Source organism: Natator depressus, chromosome 9, assembly GCF_965152275.1.
Source record: "Natator depressus isolate rNatDep1 chromosome 9, rNatDep2.hap1, whole genome shotgun sequence".
Taxonomy (NCBI): domain Eukaryota; kingdom Metazoa; phylum Chordata; order Testudines; family Cheloniidae; genus Natator; species Natator depressus.
In genome coordinates this window covers 93,987,682-94,010,220 of record NC_134242.1, presented here as the reverse complement: position 1 = coordinate 94,010,220, position 22,539 = coordinate 93,987,682, and the positions used below count along the sequence as shown (strand labels likewise).

General features: G+C 40.3%; 1 protein-coding gene across 1 annotated transcript in view; it reads left to right on the top strand.

Moving 5' to 3' along the window:
• Positions 1-22,539, top strand: part of LOC141993632 (uncharacterized) — a 649,213-nt gene that overhangs the window by 213,596 nt on the left and 413,078 nt on the right. The window lies entirely within an intron of this gene.

The following is a 22,539-nucleotide window of genomic DNA, read 5'->3' as shown; positions in this document are numbered from 1 at the left end:
ATTTGCCATCTATGGCTTAGTGAAGGAGAAGGTATACCCGATAGCAGTGCTACTTAAAGTGGTGGTCCATGGACTGGTGCCGGTCCGCGAGCCATCGGCTGCTGGTCTGCGCGCACATTGGGGAAAAAAATTTGCCATTAGATAGCTTGAGAAGCACTGCCCTATAGGACAAACACTGCCCTTAAATGGTCCCTTCCTGCTTTTTGGCCTCTGTCATCCCCTTCCCTTTCATTTTACCATTTTTTCGTTGCACCCTGTGAACCTAAGTAATGACAAACGTAAGTGGGAAAAGCCATTCATGCTTCCTATGACTTGTACCCAATGAACATGAAGGCGGAGGAAAGGCAGGAATGAAATATAAATTTATTTTCAGATCTTTCTAGGATGGTTGTTTGTCAAAGAACAATTTTATGTTCCAGTTTTTAACGCCCTGCCCTCTTTTTTTCCCCCCCACTGCCTCCCTACCTTACACGTCTAGCTGTTATGGTTAATGGACTGTGACTTATCACAATCATCTCATTGTTACCTTGTGCCAGACCGGTCTGTCTGGATGGGTCCACTATTGTATCTCATCTTATTCTCAGAGCATAAGTGTTTCTTCAGGGCATTTTGGTTATATGTCTGTACAGCAACTTGCTCGGTGGGGCTTGAGGCTATTGGCACTACTGCAGTACAGATAATCTTTAATCTTTAATACCCATTGTATCCAACTTACTGTCCACCCTGCCACAGTAGAGTTTACCCTTTCCCCTCATTGCATAGCAGCTTCCGTACAGTTGAATGGCTCTGTCGTTTTATTGAAACATTTATTCAAACATTAAGCATTTAAAATCACCTAGATAACACTATAATTAGTTGTGTCATACGTAAAACAGAAGAAATAGCATCTCAACTCAGAGCCTGTGGTTCTTAAGCTATTTTATTGGGTGACAAAAAACAAAGCTATTTCCCATTCAATGAATAGACAGAACTGGGCTAGCGTAATTCCAGCAGGAGATATGACTGGGCTGCAACACCTTCAAGATCACTGATACAGTATAGTCCCATGGGTAGGGTACTAGACTGAGAGGGTGAGGTCTATCCCTGGTTCTTCCACTGGTCTGTTGAATGTCCTTGGTCAAGTCACTTTGGCTCACCGTGCCTCAGTTTCCCCATCTGTGAAATGGGGAAAACGATACTTGGTTTCTTCATAAAGTGCTTTAAAAGTCAATGATAAAAATAGCTATCTAAGAGCTAGGTCACTATCGTATTCAGAATCAGTTCCAGTTAAATACATTATTATCCTATGGCAATATTCCTTTGCAGACTTGTTTTATTTTCACTGTAGACTTGTGGGCTATTCTGTATTTAAGATTTACATATCTAATTATTAAAAGGAGTTGCAGCTTCTCAACTTCAAAACTGACACTTTAGCTGATGTGACAGTTTCTTTATCCTGTTGCTTCAAAGCCTCGAAAATAGATTTGCAGAAACAATAATTTATATCACAAACCCTGGGTCTCACGCTTTGTAAAGTCAGAAATAGCATGGTAATCCAAAGCTAATGAGTTATCCACTACAAACTGCACATCTATATTGGCTTGCCAAGCATCAAGCAGTTCAACATTATAATCATGTGTACATCTGTCTGTGCCTATGAGAAATGTCTCTCACACACATACTTTGTGGATTTTCCTTTTAAAATGATTTTAAGTAGCAGAGGAAAAAGACAGTAAGTCTGCCTACTGCGAGTATTTTGTTTGGGTAGCTAAATAGATATGAAATATCAGTGTTGCCTTCATTTAGTGGTAAGAGTGATACAACACATTGCTATACGGGGTCCAGTTTCCTGTCAGCATGTCTTCAGTTTTAGCAATAACTCAATTTCCCTGCATTAATATTTGCCACTCCTCTTAGCTGTACTTCATCTTAGCTGCTGAGTGTAACAAACTGTATGGCCAGACTATTATTAATCAACCTCTTTGGCACCAGTCAAGCAGACACGTAAATGACATCAATTCCGCCTACAGATAGGTGCAGGTATAAAAATTGCTCCCTCAAAATGGGAAGCTGAGTTGGGCAGTCTATCAGAATCAGCGTCTGATATGTTGGAACTTGTATACAGGGCTGGGAGCACAGCAAGGAATCAGGGGAAAAGAAGTCAGCATGGGGGAACTGGGAATAAATGAGCAGGGAGACTGGGAGTGTGGGGAGACCAAGACTGGCAGGACAAGAGGACCAGGGATAAGAAGTATGAGGACTGGAGATTGGGACTGGCTAAATAAGAATCGGCCCAGGATGAGGCAGTAAGAGGGGGGAAGAGATAGGACTGGCACAGGGACAGGTTGGAGGAGATGGGGCAGAAGGGGACAAGCTTGGAGGGAACAGGAAGTGGAGTCATTCAGTGTATAGGATGGACCTGTTCAGGGGATAAGGGTTGTGTAACGAAGTAGAGTATTTTCTGTAATAACTGTTTTCTGCAGCTTCATTTGTTGCAGAAGTTGGAAGGTGTCTAGTGAACGAGCAAAGGGATTGCGGGAAGAGAAAGGATAGTTTCATGGTTAAGGCAGTTGAATACTGCCTTGGGGAACTGGATTCTATCCCTGCTACAGAGTTCCTGTATGATGCCTGGCAAATTACTTAAACTAGGCTTTTCACAGGCAGTCACTAAGTGTGTGTTCCTGATTTTCTGGGTTCCTGGATTGAGACCTTGTGGTCTGATTTGCAGAAGTGCTGAGCACTCACAGCTGCAACTAAACTCAATGGGAGTTGTCCTTCCAACATATGGAGTGCTATATAATGCAAATACTCTAAAGACCTAGATACCTCAAATTGGGCCCCACAAATTAGTGGATACTTTTGGCCTTAATCTTTTTGTGTCTTTGTACCCTATTTTACAAATGGGGATAATACCACCACCCTCCCAGGGATGTTGTGAAAATGTGTTAATGTTTGTGAAGCCCTCAGTTACTATAGCGAATTGCAGCATAGAAGGGCCAATGAGAATATTAATAATTCTGTCTTCAAAGCGGGGTTTGAATAATGTGCATTATTCTAGGGCCACATACAACAATGAGGAGAGAACAAAATGTTGAATGATGCTCATTCAATGAGTACTGTCCATCCTGCATGTTGAATAAGTCAGGGTTCTCTGGAAAAAATAATATGTGATAATATAATTAAAGACTGTATCATAAAACATATGCGCATGGGGGATGAATTAAGGTTGCATAGACAATATTAATTCTGGCCTTTCCTAACTTTTTGAGAGCTTGACTTTAAGAATAATCTGTGTGTGTTTGTGTGTATGTGTGTGCAAAATACATATTGATCGAGGGCTAGATCCTCAACTGGAGTAAGGTACTATCCAGTGTGAATAAGAGTGGCAGAATCTGGCCTGTGCTGCACAATGTTAGTTAATTGCCATACAACTAATGGAACAAATATATTCCTCCAGAAACATGGATGCCCATAAAAAGTGTACCAACCTACATGTCCATGAGGAGAGAGATTAAAAGGAGAGTTCCTGTCATTCATTTGATGGAGATTTTTACTGTAACTAGCTAGATATTTATTTAGAAGATGAACAGGCTAATGCTCATATACCGTTCCTATTACACAAATTTTTCCATTGCAAACTCTGTTAGTTGTCTGTCAGCACTGGCAGCTGGCTCTATGTGAGAAGGCTGCTATTCTTAGAGAATGGACTAAAAGATTTTATTACTGTGTAGGTATCATTGATTTTATCTGAGACAGGTCATGAGAAACTGAATCCTTTTGTTTCTTCAATGTGGTTAACAAATATGGTCACATTATTTCCTTGTGCTTGAAATTACACCTAAAGCAGATACGTCTTCCATGAGAACTGGAGAAAGATAAATTAGTTTACCTTTACATGGTGACCCTCAGTTTTGAGAGAAGACTGCCCATTCCAAAATTAATTTGCGTGGGGGGTGAGAATATTTCATGGTCCGTATTAAAAATTCCTCCAACCAGATTTAAATTTAATCGCTAACATCTGGTTGGAGTTGACCCAGGGACTCACCATTCACAACACGCTGAGTGTTACTTGTTTGAGCTCAGTTTTGTAAAGCAACATGACACAATATCAATTTGCTCTCCACCTGCATACCATATTTCAGAATTAAGTGAATAATTGCACAAGGCCAAATTGAATTCATTTTTATTTCTGATTTGTAGTCCTCGTGCTTAATCTGGTTGGGAAACAGACCTTTGCATGCATGTTTCACTACCTCTGTTTGGGTATTTCATACATGACAATTCCTTGGCAATGTTTTTCCAAGAGCTTTTGCCCTCAAACATAGGTATGAACCAAAGCATTGACCACACACACACACACACACACACACACACACACACACACACACACACACACACACACACACACACACACACACACACACACACACACACACACACACACTGGACCAAAACCTCAGTTCCTCTGGAAGGAGTAAGTTATGACATGAAACCACAGCTCTGCATTGGGGGCAAGATGGAGAAAGAACCTCCATCAGAGCTGTGGGAGGCTTAATGTTCACCTCAATTCCTGGGGAGTGCAGCAATCATACTACCTTAGAGAGGTTATAGTGTTCTTCTCCGTCCATTCCTGGCCATCTCTGCTGGCTGCTGCAAAAGTGTGGAGCCATTGTCTTGCATCCTCAGTGTTCCTTTGCATATGCTAATAGACTTTTCATTACTCACACTGAAGGCTGTTTCAGCCATTGGTGACCTGAATAGATCTGCAGCCTGGAGACAGGGAGAAAAATCCTTTTCCTCCTGCTCCTTGACTTTGTGCATCTGTCCAACATCTGCCCTGGCTGTTTGGTCTGTGTTCAGTGTCCTGGATTTGGGTCTACCAAAAAGATAATACTCCATAGATAAAGTTACTGATGGAATTAAAAATGCAAGACCAGACATGCTCTTGCTGGAGCATTTCTATATGGGGCCCTGTTTCCATACACAGCAGTCATTTCCCCCCATTTGGAATAACAGACTCAAGGAAATGTTGCCAGGGTCAAAAATAAAATGCAAATTTAGAAAGAAATCTTTCCTTAAAGCCTCCTTCCTGGTGATTCACTGGTGGGTGGTAAATTACCAAAGCCGTTAGAAATGTTTCACATTGAAAAAACAACAAAGCAAACACACCGTAGTGGAAATCAGAAAAGGCAGTCTCAGAGCAAATGGTCAACCTACTGATCCTCCAACTGTGGACAAAGGATAAATACTGTGTGACTTGCTCCATTTGCGCTTTACAAATGACCTCGGTTTGAACCCTAAATGCATGGCAGCTTCAGAACATTTAAGGATAACCTGGTAGAGCAAAACTGCTCATCTCCAATCTCAATGAAAATTTGTATATATAAAAATCAAGCTGCCCACTGTTAATTCATAAATTCAGGTCAAGTTTGAACCAAGTCAAATTTTGAGAGCATTTAAGATGAATATTCAGGATGAATATTTCAGATGGTAAGAAAGCAGTCAGCAGGAGCTAAACCATCAGTTGAAAGAAGAGCTGTACTCTTGTTATCTGAGGCTTTTTCTGCATTTTTGCTGTGAATGACTTTTATGCATTCAAATTCAGGTCCAGGATACTCTGCCTTTTGATCAGAATAATAGAAACCTATTTGCCAACAGCACCAAATGAGCTATGCAAATGAGCCAAATTAAGGACTTATTCCAACTCCCACTGAAGTAACTCTGAGACTTCCTATTGCATTCAATGGAAATTGGATCTAGCCCTGTGCCACAAATGGTTGGATGGCTGTGTATTTGTCAGGTGCATTTTTGCATTTGTTCTTCATAATACACATCTTCTCCAGCCACATGGAGTCATCTTTTAAAAATTCAACTAAACACAGCATGCTGCTGATGAAACAAGACAGGGTTTGTTCCCAAATATAGCACCTACTGACGTCAATGGGAGTTTTTCCATTGAGTTCAGTGGACTCTGGAATGGCCCGTACCCAGTTACTCCGCATAAAGGTTTCAAAAGGCTCACAGAGTTTGGGTTACAATAATCTGATGATCATTCTGTACTCTCAAGTACTTAATATCCTTTTTCTTCTCAATTAGCTCAATCATTCTAGGGACAGACAGTCTTCTCAGGGATTCTATAAACTTCCTTTAACCTTTCTGGTACTCATTAGAGTTTTAAAACTGGCGGGGGGAAGTGGGATTTAAAACATAAGCTATCCTTTGTTATCAAAATATTATCAAATATTTCATAGTAACCTGACCTGTGTATTACCACACAACTATGAGTCAGGCATTTGATATTCACTCAAAAGAAATAACACTGACTGCCTTGGGTTGGATCAAGGGGTAGTTCATGAGTATTAGCAACACTAATGAGAGGAAGAGGAAAACAACCACAAAACAAGAGAAATAGAGATAAGAGGGAAGATGTAAGGAGGGAAAGAAAGTTGTTCTTTGATTGTACTGTGGGCTTTTTCCCTAGTGCAGACCCTTCTCAAGCCAGCTGGCATGTGATATAGTCAACATTGCAGATTATATGACTGCTGATTAGATAGACCCATGCAAAACTGGCACAAAGGTTATGATTTGATTGTGAGTGGCAGACAGCTTTTGTCTGGGATGGAGCTCCACAGTTCTTCCACAGAAATCCATTTTCCCATGAATTCTACTCCATAGACGCACAGTTTGAGTCGCTATTTTGAGGTTCTTTCGCCTTGACTTTGAGAAATGAACATATGCTAAACTCTGTGCACCTGCCCTTAGTCCGCAGAAATCCCTTTATGTTTGGGCATGCTCACAGCCTTTTCCACTTGTTCTGCTCTTCTCGAGTACTCATTACTTAATGGTCTACATTTTCTGCTATTTATCTTCTCTTTAATTTAAGATTTTGTTTTTAATTTTCTCTGAAGACTACATGGATCTGATCCAAAGCTCGTGACGTCAATAGGAATCTTTTCTTATGTCATCACACATCATTGTTAGGCTACTGTCTAACACAGCAGCCTTGACTTCTCTAATATGGGCGTGCCCCCAAACCACTAGCAGGAGTCTCTGCAAGGAAAGAGTCTCCATTGGTTCAGCCACAGAGGCAGGAAATCTTGATGGAGTGGAAGACCGAATGCCAAGTCTTGTTCAGATGTTCTTTCAGCAGTGCAGGGCATGAGTCTTCTTTGAAAGATGCTGATCTTTAAGGCTTTTCCCATTTTAAATGCCTAAAATCTCAGTGCAAGCAAATCGCCCATTGACAGCCGATGGGACTAGGCTTCTGTAAGGACAGTAGGAATGATCCCTAATTTACAAATGTCTGAAAAGTTACAGTCTGGTGACACTGCTGTTTACCTCTCAGATTTCTGCCTTGTGCTTATCCCCATTCTGAAGAGATGAGAATCCAAGGATTTTTTTTTTTTTAAGAACTGCTGCACTGTGGGGGTATTACTTAGCAAGGAAGTATATCAGCACGCTAACATAAACCAAGTTTTTCTATTGCAAAGCATCTGCTGGTTAATGGTTTCCATGGGGTGTAATCTAACTCCTGTTAAAGACAATGGGAATCTTTCTGTTGGCTTTAATGAGACTTGGATCAGGCCCATCAGGTTAATTATTTATTTATTTTCTTTTGTAGTACAGCACATGGGGGGTAATTCTGTTTGTTGTATAACAAAATAGCTTAACTGCCAATTTTTATTATGGTATTTGGTGCAAATATTATTTATGCCAAAAGATTTTCTATCCACATAATTAAAAACAACAATCATGTTCTCTGGTTTTGGTTAGTTGGAGGAATAGACCTAAAAATATTAACTATTTTTTAAAGATAAACATGGTATTGGAAACCGTGAGGGTGTCTGATAATCATATTTAATTTTACACATGAAATAAGTGACTTGTGGAAAGCAATATCCTTCCTTGGCAGAAAGTCTTGTAACATCTGAATGTTGATGGCTTGCTCATTACTGATCTATTTTGAAAGCATGAAAAACTTGCTGTGAAGATGTATTATGCCCACAGAGTATTTGTATCACACGCACATCTGCTCTAGGAATTATTTTGGGGAAGTTCTATGGCCTGTACTGTCCAGCAAGTCAGACTAAATGATCACAATGGTTTCTTCTGACCTTAAAATGGATTAATATAAGTCTTTCCTTTCTGTTAATTCTCTTTGCGTAAAAATAATTTTGAATCTCATCCATTTGATTAGCTCTTTTTTTTATCTAAGATAAGCCTCCTAAGAGGCTAATCTTGATTGATTTAATATAAGCATCAATATTGTAAGAAAACAAGAACTAAAAGCAGTGTTCTATACAGAAATGAGTGGGTAGAATTTTAGGCACAACTTGTGCTGATTGATAGTTTTGTTGTGTTCTTTTTCCTCAACGTTTATAGGATGCCTTCTCCAGCATCATAATTTGTGCCTTCTCCAGCATCATAATATAGCATGATTTCCCTCATGATTCATTAACATGTTAAATTCGTCTACATGCTCAGTATTAATTGATGGCTAAATTAAATTAAATGTATAATTTATTAATATTTCCAATGCACGTTGCGATCCTCTGAGGGGAAGTAGCATAGAAGTACAACATATTGGCATGACATAATATTCAAGGAAGGAACAGATTTGTGGGAGAGGATCAGTTCTACCCAGTTTTGCTACAGCATGCAAATTTCACACTGCATTGTGTGGGTGGTTAGCTGAGAAGTTTTCATCCCACCAAGGTATATGTTAGTGTCAGACTTGTTAGTCTTCATGCAATTGCCTATGGATGGCACTGTTCATTAATATGTAATGAATGGCCAGCTATCTTTGTTTATTACACCTTTAGTCTGCAAAACTAGGAGTTGGGTATGCTGTTGAGTATTCCAAAAAATCATCCAGGTGAAGTTTTATGAAGTTTCAATATACAAGCTGAAAATTGTGATGTGACAGAGGTTGGGGAGAAAAGAATCCAATTCACCTTGCTAAAGATTACTGAGTTCAGCTAAAGTTTTACAAGTGATTAGAAGTGTCACAAATGGGGACAACTCATGAATTTGTCTGAATTTGTCTAGCTTCCACTTCCAGCCATTAGATCATTGTTATAGCTTTTTCTGCAAGACTGAAGAGCCCATTATTATATATTTATTGCCCATGTAGGTACTTAGATTGCAATCAAGTCATCCCTTTATTCTCTCTTTACTAAGTAGATTGAGCTCCTTGAGTTTATCACTATAAGGCATATTCACATGGATAATGTAGTTGGATGAACCAGCTGAATTAAATCAGGAAGGTTTTTTCCTGGCTGGCTGATCATCAGTTTGGGCATCGAAGGAAAGAATATTTGGTTGAAATCCATATCTCATTGAAGTTAGTGGCAAAGCTCCCATTGACTTCAGTGGGGCCAAGATTTTATCCTCTGTGTCTAAGATCTGGATTCATTGTTCATGAAGATGTTATCTTTGTAGTTAATGATACTATCTGCTAAGGTCTATCTGCTAAGTTCCAGTCACATAGTTTGACCTGATCAAAACTGTATACAGTCTTTCAGAAGAGAGGGTAAGTTTTGGATTCATGAATGTTTGTGTTATATGGGTGTGTTTTTATTGGATTCGTTTCTTTATCTTTCACTCTTGTTCTCCTGATACTCTGCCCCATTTTTCTCTGCTTCATATGCACACCAACACTTACCTCCCAAAATATCCATTGTCCACTGAAAAGATCGTGAATCCTGTCTCAGGTTATGCAAAAGAGGCATCTTTCTTACCTCTTGCTCCTGTGAGCCAAGTACATGAAATAAGAAGGCCCTTCAACAAAAAGTATAAATTATTCCAGACTAGTTTATTTTATATTGAAATAAAATTATTTAAAGAGAAGATAAATTGTATGCAGCATCTATCAAATAATATATCTGTCTCATTTTTTAAGGCAATTCAACTTTTCTCTCGTATTATGGAATATTTATATTGTTTAAATAAAAGCCATAAAAATACTCCCATATATATCTATATATATCTATCTATATATACACACACACACACACACACACTAGTTTGTGAGCTTGTCATATAAACAGAAGACTCAGCTATACAGCTATAATATTATGCAGCCTGGATGATAATAGCAATGCCAAGAATTAGGGGTTATTTAAAAGGTGAGTGAGTGATGATGAAATGGCTCAGAAGAGTATCTTAAATCTCTAATGGTCATTCACATAAATAACACTTCACCATTTCCCATCTGCCATTCTCCACGAAGATTTGTGGTACCCTTTGATCAAACGACTTGTCCTTGAAGTACAGTTAGCATTCTAGTGTGAAATATCAACTGTTCTGCTATGACAGAATGAGTTCAGTCAGCAAGCATCAAAAGCTCTGTGTGACACTTATCGTAGGAGCTGAAAATAAAATGCAGTTTCAGCCAGGTGGAGCAACCAGCACTAGCTGCTTATTAGAATGGCAAAAACCTTAAAATTTAAAATAAATTTATTCTGATGACAATAGTATTAGCCAATGAGCTGTGGTTAACTGATGATCTTGCCAGAGTGGTCAGCCTCCTTATTCAGTGAGTTTCTTCATCGTCTTTCTTTTCTTATTTTCATAAGAATGTTGTACAGTAATTCCTCACTTTCACTCCAATTGTATCACTCTCCCCAGTTTTACAATTTGTTGTAGATAGGCTGTGTCACAGATCTGCTTAGGCTCTCCCTCCTGGGCACTCACCAGAGAGCTGGAGGTGCACGGGTCCAAATGCCGACTCCTAAGTACCCTTGGTTTGCTGGGGTTGGGCAGAGTTTAGGCACTGTTGCTGTCTTTGTGCCTCTATGTACAAACTCCAGGTGAAGACCTCTTGTCTGAAACCCCTTTGGCAATAGAGACCCTCTGTGGTCCAATTGTCTAGTCCCTGAAAGTAGTGTATTCTCCCCTTAGCCTTCCAAGTATTTCTTGCACATTCCCCAGAATCCCAACACGGGTGTGAGCCTTTTGGTTTACAGTTTGCCTTTTCAGGGGCACACTGCAGCAAAAGCGAGCAGAAACAGAGTCAGAGTTTCCATGGGATTCTAAACACAATTTGTTCTTCACTTAACGACACAAGAGACACAGACCTAGACAAAATAATAAACACACCCGAATTCATTTTCGCTGTTTCAGTTTCCTCCCCACTGTGGAGAGTTCTTTGGGTGTAGGCCAGAATCCCCTAAGGAATCTAGGATTCTCTTGCACAGGGCTTCTCATCCAAAACAAGGAATCCCTATGTTGTTCTTTTTCTTAAATAGCTGCAGAGATACTCTCTATTTTATAACCTCCAGCCTCCTTTGTCAGAAGACTGTCTGATCAGCACCAGCAGGTGAGCACAGAACCCTCCCAGGTGACTTCATTGCCAGGTGACCTTTCCCCTGTAAATCAGTTCTCCTGGGTAAGTGCCAACCTTTTGTCTCAAGGTATTTCCTTTCAAATAGAGGACAACAAAGATTTAATGAATCTCTATTCTACTATTATCTCTTGGAATTTCAGTCCAGCATGTAAGTAAAAGGACAACAGGAAAGGCAAAAACAAAAAAAAAACAAAAAAAACCCTCACATTCAAAAGGGAGTTTGCAGCTTGATAAGGATACATAGAGTTCATCATCTCACATACAATTCTTAAATTGTACTTAGGCAGTTTCCCCAAATTGTCATATCCTGTACCATAAAAAAGACTTGATGAATAATACTGACAATGTATAATCTTAAACTGAGTGTTAAATAGAGCTAGGTAATTTCCAATAATAAGCTAAAAAGAGAATGAAAACAACATATTACTATGTTATGTTGGGAGAGAGGTTAATTAACTTGATTGTCATTTTGTCAGCCTTTAGGGTCATTAGTGGCCTGAGCTCAGACCAGTCTTAGGACCTCCAAGTATTGCCTCCTAAAAGACTCGATCATCAGCTGATGTTAATTGGTATGGCTCCATTGACTTCAAGATGAATTGAAGTAATCTCAACACATATAAAGTCTTTACAAATCCCCCCCAAAAGATCAGCTCTTAGAGCTACCACAGTTCACACCAGCTGAAGGTGAAAAAGAAAAAAAATACAAAAATGAGGACTAAAATAGTCACGAAGGGACATGCATAAACACTGCCATTGCTAAAGACTGAAGGACACATTCTGCACTGACTCTCAGCCCATGTAACCTACAGAAGTTAGTTTGGCCCAGAACAAAGAAGAGAGATTTCCTCCAAGCAAACAACTCACTCTCGATCAAAGTGTGCTCTTTGATTTGCACATGCCACTCCTGTTGACTTTAGTGACAGTTGATGCATGCATACGATGTTCTAATTTGATCTTATATATTTGATGACACTCTTCCTGGTTATAAAGGGTGAAAACTACTCCTGTTCAGAGCACAAGGCATGTGCACTGTTTAAATCCCACATAAATCCTCAAAATAGGGTTTAAATGGTTTGTATAATGGCATGGTTTGTACAATAGTTGGGTCTTTAGGTGAATTTTACTCCCCAATGAGTGACTGTTTTTCTTGAGTTGCCCTAATGACACCAAGAAGGAAGAGGATTGGAGAAAATAGGGCAGAGTCTTTAAGGTATAGTCATAAACTTTTAGTATAAAAACAGATAAATTCCTTCAGTGTTTTGAATTGCTAGCATGGCCATCTTGGATCTGTCTGTTCCATTTTGTGAGATGGGTCAACAGATTTACAAAGGCCATTCAAAGGGTAACCACTGCACCATCTCCACTAGGCATGAGATTATTCCAAGGTTGACAAGCAACGTTTGTGGTGTTAATCAGATATCCAGAAAGCTCCATCACCCTTAGATGACATGAGGCATAGTGCTGATATGGCTTTTTTTCCTCCTTTTTCTACAATGGCAGTTGAAGTGAAGAGCAGTTCACTGATGCTACAGTTTCTCACATTCTGCTAAAAGCCACTGACTGCACGCATGCTTTCCTAGCAACCCTTTCCAAAGGGAGGTCTCTAGAGGCACAGAAAAGCACATCTATGAATGAGTATGTTAGTTTCCCGACACCATAATAATCATAATAATTTCTGAAGGACTGTTACTGAGCAGTATGAGTCTGCATACATTGTGAGTCATTTACCAGTATCCCAGCTCGCCGACACAGTAGCTGTAAAATTGCCAGTGGACAGAAAACTTTTGGTGCTTGTGTAATGCAGATCGACCCTGGTCATCGGCGGACAGGATCAACCCGAGGACCTCTGGAGCTTAGTGCATGAGCTAAGGCCAACTGGCTGTTACTAAGGCTTTAGAGTCTCTCTCTCTCTCTCTCTCTCTCTCTCTCACACACACCACACACACACACACACACACACACATCATAATATAAAGCTTAATCTATTCGCTGATCATGATGTTCCTCATAGACAGATGAGATTAGGTAACAATTTATGATTGGAATAACTGTCTGTGATGGGAAGATACCATTTGAATAAGTCAGTTTCTTTCCAAGATGATCATGGATCTTTAAATCCCTGCTATGACTTTTACTGCCCTTGGTCCAAAATAGCCCAACTTTAGCAGGCTTTTGGTCAGGCTGCAAAAGATATGTGATAGAATTTTAGGTATGTTTTGCAGATGATAGAAAGGAGGTTTTATAGGTGACTGACTGAATTCTTTTTGAATTGATTATTTTAATGCAATTGATTTAATTTTATTGTTAATGGTATTTTAAGACACCTAGAGCCTTGGATAGGTGTCTCTTTTCTAGATTTTTTTTAGGTTATTTTTAGATTTAAGTAATATTTGCTACTTGTTTCACATCAAGAGCTGTATGGGTCTGACCCTGCATTCATTCAAGTCAACGGCAAAGCTCCTATTGACTTCACTGATGAAAATTTAGGCTCTCTACATATGAAGCACTGTATATGTGCATGTGTGAGTATATTAATATAGGTATGATTTTTCAGGCAAAAACTACATTAAAAGAATTTTTATCTTGTGACTTAAGCTCACAAAAGGATGAAAATTCCCCGTTAAGTGTTGAGCTTCTAATACCTTGCTGCAAAAGGATGCAGCGAGATGAAGTAAAGTGGCTCCCCATCGTGCCTTGATCCACACTTGTGAAGGTCTATTCATTTGTTGATTCAGACAAAAGTCAAAGTGACGTTCTTTTAAAACTAACACAGGCACACACCTCTCCAAGGGTTGTGAAGGTGGAGACATCTGCACTGGCTGGTGCATTCAGGACTTGCAAATTTTCTTCTGTGGGTCAGCCTCAAAGAAATAGACAGAGCTTGAAGTGTGGGCAGTTTCACACTGAGGATACCAGTTGTTTTGGGAATTGCTACCTGGGTCATCTCCCCAAAGTACGACACAAAGGTAATCGTCATCCCCTCCTATCCTAACTGCTGTAACATCTTCTTGGAGACCCAGCAGAGAAGTGTCTGTGACTGCATTCATTAATGTCCTCCTCTCATTGCTCCACTAAATATCAAGAGAAATAGGAGCCAATACAGGGGGAAACCTATGAAGCTACAGAATGCTAAATGGTAGCTTAAGGTAACAGTTATGGATCAGCTGCACAGTGGAGAAGCAGTAGTGGAACTTATGCGGAAGAGGAATATTTATCCTTCGCACCCCGTGCCATGCAGCATGGAGGGGTGATAGGACAAGCCAGGTGAAGGTCTAATGCAGTGGTTTGCAAACTTATTTGATCGGGTCTCCCTTCTTTGTGTCTGTAGTCACTTATGTGCCCCCCTCCCCCACATACATATACTGCCACCCAGCTCCACACCAGTAGCAGTGCAGAAGTAAGGGTGCCAACGTGAAAAGTGATATTTGTTAATATCACTTTTCACAGCAGATTTAGTGCCCCATTGCCACCCTTACTTCTGTGCTGCAGCTGCCACCCCAGGGCTGACAACTGGAGCCCTGCTGCCACCTCCCGGTGAGGAATTATGCTGGGAAAGGAGTCCCTGAGCCTGAGCCCGGCCTGCCTCCCAGTGAGGGATTGAGTGAAGGGGTCCGGCTCTCAGCCCCAGGGCAGCGGGGTTCCAGCTGTCCCCTTTATCTCATCTCCCACCTCCCAGGTGTGCAGGGCCCTTCTGCATGAGCCCCAGCCCCCTGGGGCTGACAGCCAGAGGTCTTAAAAAAAAGAAAAGAATAAAGCAGACATTCCTGCACCTCCCGTGGGAGGCCCACCCCATAGTTTGAGAATTGTTGGTCTCATAGGTTCATATTCTGTACAAAAGGCGTGTGGCTCAGGTAAACTGCTGGCCATGTCTGCTATCCCTTATCTTGCTCCTTAGTCATGGCCCTATCCCACTTGTGCAGGCAGTCTAGTAAGGTGAGGTTAAAATACAGTCCCTCAGCTGCAGGAACAAATCCTTTCTATGTGGACTTCTCCAGGATTTGCCACCAGCCCAGACAGCTGACTGGAATCCTTCCCCACATCGGGGAAGGACAGCGGTGGAATTACTAACCACCAACTACTGCAGTCACAACTGGCCCTAATGCAGAAGTTCTCACAACACATTTTTGGGTGGCCTCCAAGTGCGGCCACCAACTCTTGCTGGTGGCCACTTGGACATTTTTTCCTAAATACTTAATTAACTTTCGGAAAAACAAATAAATATGCACATGTGCATGTCCAAATCATTTTAATTTATTTATGTAGGGTTTTTTTGTTTGTTTGTTTATTTTTGCAGACTCAATAATTAAAAAATAATGTACAGTTGTCTCGATTCTTTACTGGACCTAAACAGAATAGAAACACAGATAAGGTGCTTAGCATGTTTCACTTTTTTGGTTGCTTTTTTTTTTTTTTTTAGACTTGCTAGCTAGTAAGTCTGCTCCTGTGAAAAGGGACATTTGTATATTTGTTAATATCATTTTTCACAGCAGACTTGCTAGCTAGCTAGGAGGCTGTCAAAAGTGGTATTAACAATATCAATTTTCACAGCAGACTTACTCAACCCTGCTAAGCTGGGGACCAAATTAAGCCCTGGTGTTGTGGGTATCTATCAAGGTTCATTTTACATGTCACGACTGAGAGCTTCCTCTGGCCCAATTGACCTAATTTGCATAAGGTGAGCAATCCATGTAAAAGGGCTCCTAAGACACTAGGGAAATTTTCATATATATTGTTACAGTAATTTCAAAATTCATGATGGGAAAAAACCAAAAACAAAGAAAAACAAAGAAGACCTGAGCCAGGTTACTAAGCAGCTTCTGAAATCTCAGATTCTTCATCCCTGTATCCACTAGTCATCATGTGGCCCTCAGAACAGTTTGCAAAATTGTTGTGAATGATACCTTAGCCACCTGCTAGCTTGTTCATTGGACAAGAAGTTGAGCCTGTTAGATATGAAGGAAAATTTCATTTGCTGGAGAAATACTCCTAAAATAAATAAATAAATACATACATTTGTTATCCTCTAAGGTGCCACAAGTACTCCTTTTCTTTTTGCGAACACAGACTAACACGGCTGCTACTCTGAAACCTACTAAAATCAGACTCAATTTACTTGTCTCTTTGCCTCTCCAACACTAAGTGAAGAAGATGGTAAAGAAGTGTTGCAATAAATATCTCAATAAACATGACACCTATTAAAGGGACTATTTGTATGTTATGATAAGAGTGGTTTGGTCCTTTCTGAGAACATAAAAGGAGCAAAGTTCCAGTGCTTAGTACTGTCACAGCCATAACCTAAATTACCCATCAAATCCACTCCTGTACACACAGTAATAATAGAGCTCTCTTTCTAACTTGGCTGGAGAGATACTCCTATGATGTTCATTATCACTGAGTGCTCAGACTAAATTCATCTTCCTCATGTCAGACATGATAATTGGCTCCGGTACACTATGTCTAAGACAAAAGCTTGTGACTTCACCATTTTACTATGGTAGCACTTGGAGCATCACGAGACTGTAAGATGAGTTAATGTACAGTACTAAGCCCCGATACTCTCCCTGACAATCTATAAATACATCTGTGACCAATTACAGAAAATCATAATTTAAAGTAATCTTGTCCTGGATTTTTATCAGTTACTAACAGATTTTATTGTAAAATAAGAACAGACAAGTGCATTTTCTGGAGACAAAAGTATTATCTTGCATCCTGGAAGATTTCATTTGCCAATATTTGTCAAATATCATTTAATGCTTTAGATTTCATGGACATTTCTTTATTCTCCCTTCCATGAAAATTAAATTCCATTTATTGTATATTTCAATGTAATTTAATAGGATTCAGTGGTAATCTAATTTTCTGAAGCCCTTTACTGAAAAATTCCTTGCTTCAGGAGTTTCAGCTACAGAATCTGAAAGACTTTGACATATAAAGTTCTTCAAAATGAAATAGACTGATTGGAAACCTTCAAAAAATGCATCACTGAGGTGTGAGAGAAAGGAATTGCTGTCTATACATTTTTTTTAAAAAAGTCAGTGTATGTACTTTAGTCAATGGGAAAGTAAAGGAAGTTCTGTATAGAATCATAGACATTAGAAATGGAGAAGATCTGTTAGATTATCATTTCATCCTCCTGCCAATGCAGGATTGTTTCTTGTGCAAAGCTTAAGCAACAGATCCTGAAAATCCTTGAACATGTAGTCCTCATTCATGCAAGAATTCCAGCTGAAGTCACTGGGACTACTCACATGAATGAGCACTACAGGTCCTTTTACCTGTGTGGATTTGTGGTATCTGGCCTATATTTGGAAGTGGGGCAGTTTGAAAAAAAGATTTTCAACCTATATAAAACTACAACCGAGGAGATGATGCAGTTTGGCACAATGACCATGCATATAAAAGTCATGGAGTATTAGTGTGAGGCCCCAAGCACCAGTCTTGGAAGCACTTCTGGGAATGAGAGTATCCAAGGTCTCAGTCTGCACAGATTCAGATGAAGGTTACTGGGGACAAATACATGCCCGACCTGTTGGGTTCAGAGCACTCCTGGTTTGGTAGGTGAATGTAGCTTGCAAAAGTAATTTGGTTGGTCTGTAACAGATGTATGTAATGATCTATTTTTCCCTCCAGTGTGACAGTAAAGATAATCTTCATTTTGTCTACCTCAGCAATGAAAGAAGGACTAGAAAACCTAAACTTTACATTACATATACGGAAGGGCTAATGAGAGCTGGAAAAAAAAACATATTACTGATCTCCTGGGCATAGATCTATTTAATTCAGGGTGACAGTTGAAGTCACGACTGACTGTATCTTTAATCTGCTGAATGCCAGGCCCATTGTGGAAAGTAAATTATACTGCAAGTGCATAAGATGAAGGAAAATAAACAACTTCAGCTGAGGGATTAATTTGTGATAGGTGTTTATTCTTAAAATAAAAATAGGGACAAAAATCACAAAGGCTTTCAATAAATACCTATATTGGTACTGAAATTAAAAACACCCTTACTAAGAAAGATGCCTGGCAGTGGAACTAAGTCTTTAATGAAATTGGAAGAAGATGGGGGAGAGAAAGAGAGAGTAGTGAGGCAGAGTGGCCTTCCTCTGAACTGGAGAATGAGGGACCATGACACTCCCCCGGGTGGGCAGAGCTAAGTCTGCACGGCCCCACACACCAGAAGTCCCAGGGTAGGACAAGAAATATAAAAGGAGAGCCCTGGAGCTTAGTTGGTGCTGAAGCACTGGAGGGAGCAGATGTCTCTTCCAGGAAGCTGAGATCTTGACTATACCCTGAGTGGAGCTGTGCCCTGTGGTCGGAGGAGACAGATGAGTACCCTGAGTAGCTGCTGGGACTGCTGGGGGCCAAGTACCCTGAGGAGATGGAGGATCTTTGGACTAGGTGTCTCCTCCGAACGCGGGGAAACTGAAGCAAACTATCTGTAGCATGACCCTCGGCCATGAGGTGGCATATGGGAGGTGGTTGGTCTGGTTACGGGCCCCTAAGCAGAGAAGTGAAAGTTCTGACTAGCTTCAGTCCACATCAATGTTGCTGCCTTTCTGCTGTGTTTGCCTCTCAGACAGGCTGGTGGTGAGACCCATGTAAGTATCTAGATAAGTTATTGAATATGGTGTAGTATTTTATTATACATTTCCAGTAGTTCGCAGGTAGTGGAGCACACGCAAGGTTCCCTAGTGTGTGTTAATGTGGGACTCTGTGAAATGGAACCACATTAATGTGCACTAGCAAATCTTGGGTGTGTTCCGGTCTTTCCTGGTGTAGACAAAGGCACCAAATTGACAAGCCCCTAATCTGTGCAGATCATATCTCCTTTGCTGCATCTGTTCCCCAGGATTTGAGACTGCGAATTCCTTTACATATCTATCCTGTGTGTGTTTTAACATATTCCTTGTCTAATTCCTTATAACACCTAGCTCTTACACAGTGCTTTTCATCAGTAGCTCTTGAAGGATGTAAGTATCACTTAACAAGGAGGTCGGTATCATTATCCCCATTGTCCAGATAGGGAAATTGAGGCACAGAGACTTGTTCAAGGTCACCCAGCAGAGCCAGGAATATAATCCAGGTCTCCAGAATACCAGTTCAGTGCTCTAGGTACTAGGTAACACTGCCTTAGGCTGTGTATATCTATGGTGCTTGAGTTGCCACATGAAGAAATGTCACATGGTGTATTTTGTTTCTGGCAATAGTGTCCACTATTCTATTTACCATAATTCCAGGTAGCTATTTGCAAGATTAGTGAGATGTGTATTCTTAATCAAAATCTATTTAAAATACAATTTTGATTCCAATAAATTGTGCAAATAAATTACTATAATTTGATCTTTTTGTATATAATGTTAAAATGTATGGCTTTTTTTCTCCATAATCTCCTAGCACCAATTTCCTTTACATTTACCAGACTGCTTTCGCTATTTGATGTAATGCATATGTTTCTCCAACGGGACACGTGTTTTGCTATAATCATAGTTACTGTGTTTCAAAGCCTGCCATGAAGTGTTTCTAAACTTAACTAAATCAGAAATTATATGATGTTTGTTATATTAAATTTAAGGCAACTAGAAAACTTTCGACCTGCTACCGCCTAATTTGGATCTGTTTCACAACAGTGATTCTGTAACTTAAGGTCTGTCATGCTTTACCCCAATCCTGTAGTCAAAGGAGCAATTTAAGTGAATGAGGAAAGGCAGCCTGGGCCCTAATCCCAGTAGTTCTAGATTAATGACTCTAGGCTGGCCTGAAATTTAAAACCGAAATCCCCTTTTTACGTCTGTGAATGTATTTTTTATGTATGTAAAAATACTGGTGTATTAAAGATGTTCTCTTTCCCTTTCTGTCTCTTTCACTTAGTTAATTTCATTATTCCTTTTATTTGTTATGGGACAGATCATGGTTTGCCCTAATATGGCTGTAAAAGGGAGTAAAATATCCTTTCTCTTCTTATGTTGCCTCCCCTGACCCTGGAGCCAGGTGTGTGTGGAGCGTAAGATCCCACGTGATCACCACTCCACCTTCACCAAGTGCAGGTGGGAGGGAAATGGGTGGAGTTTAGATTTCACCCTGACCCTCACAACAAGGTAGCCATGGAGCTGAGCTGGGAGGAGGTGAGGAGTATGCAACATTTGGTAGTGGGCTTCCCAGCTGGAACAAGGGAGGAGAAGGGCTGGAACTGGGATTCCTCCTGATGTGGTGAAACTTTCTTCTACTTTCTTATGACTGTAATTGAAGCTAGGTCCATCTAGTAATAAGCAAAATAATGTAATAGGGGAGAATGCTTATAATCTGGGGTGCAGCTGACATCAGTGCACTCGTCCATGCACATAGTTATTCAGAGGCTGATCAGAACAAGTTGATCGATGTTTAGGGTCAGTTTGTCCTGTGGATTTTTTTTTTTAATCAAAGCGTCCAAACCCAGTTACAATGACAATAAAATGCTGAACATTTAATTGGAAGGAGATGTGTCTAAGACTAGCTGTATATGTATATGCAAGTCTACTCTACAGCCTTTGTTGAGCTGAGGTGAGGACTTCCATCGTTTCAGAATGACCACAACTGAACCTAAAACAGCCACATTGCAACACACCAGGATGCCAAAAACTTCTCGAAAATGCAAAAACTTGCTCAATTTCTCAATTATTGTTTTGTCTTCGGTGTGTAGTATAGATTAATTCCTCCATCTTTTGGATAGGAAAAGATGGCTTGAGGAGGCAATGTTGGCTGAAAACATAAATCTCTGCATCACCTTCCCCACAAGAAGATTTTCAGTCAAAAACTCCAGAGCAGTTATAACATAGGGATTTCCTGTGCATGCATACACACCACCCACTCGTAGGTCTAGTAAATCAATAAGCTAAGACTTAAAAATAGTTGGGAATAGATCTTGACACTGGAAACCATAGTAACAGTTCCAGAAGGGCTGTTAAGTTTTATAGTCTCAATTTCTCTTATAGACACTCACTGTAACACAAAGCTGAGCTACTGATATTGCTTGAGTCATATGCAGATCTTGCCATACTTAATTTGAGATGCCAGCACCCACAATGTATTAGATAGTGAGTCAATGTTGCCATGGCAACGGGAAATCCTTTTTTAGTGTGAATGACTTCATTTTTCGCTTGATGCTTGGGGGGAGAAAAATAAACCTGCCCTGGTGCTGAAAGTCAAATATTTGGGCTTGATTTGCTCCAGGAGGATGGACGAGGGGACCCACCTCTTGGGGGAGGGTAGACGTGGGACTGCTGCTACCTAACTCCATAGGAGACTAGTTTAATACAGGGGGCTCTCTAGGCATTGTCACTACACCCCAGCGACAGGTTTCTGCTAGAAGCCTGCACCCTGAGATTCAGTGGGGTAGCCAACTAACTGGGGCAATGAATTTGTCCCTCTTACTTCACTAGCACTTACCTTGACCCTTTAACATGAAGCCAAATTTGCTTTAAAAGCACGTAACAAAAAATAAATGTCGCAATCATTTACAATGCGAAGGACTATGCTTTTCAGACTCGCGGGTACATGAGTAACATAATTAATGATGTTACAAAGTATGGTCAAAATTTACATAATAAAGAATCGGGCTTGCCCTCTGGCAACAGACACAGCAGAATGAGTCACATCTTTTTTTCCCCTTTTAAATAGCAACTCTATAAATTAATAAATCTCACCTGGACCTATCAATAGGCTAAGGAGTCATGTCAGGATTGGACTTTAAGACTTGTTTAAATATGTGGAGGGAAAATAAACCTTATTGGGACCTCCTACTTAAGCTTAAGATCTTGAACTATTAGAGATTAGGAGGAGATCTTAATGTAGGGGGTAGGTTATCCGACATCTGCTACTGAAAGATGCTTACACCTTCCTCTGAAGCAGCAGGTACTGACCACTGTTGAAGGCAGAATACTGGACTGGATGGGACTCAGGTCTGATCCAGTCTGGCAATCCCTATGTTCCTTTGAACAGGGATGAAGGATGTAATGTAAACAATAGTTCTGATGAATGTGTGTGTATGTGGGGGCGGGGGAATAGAGGAACGGGGAAGCTCCTCAAACTGGAGTCAATTGGTATATCCCCACTAACCACCAGCAAAAGATTTGGCCCAGGATTTATAAATCATAGGCAATAAAAGAAGAATCTGTAGTGTATTGTTCCCTCCCTCTGCCTCCCCACCATAATGCGAGCACGATAGTGTAATGGA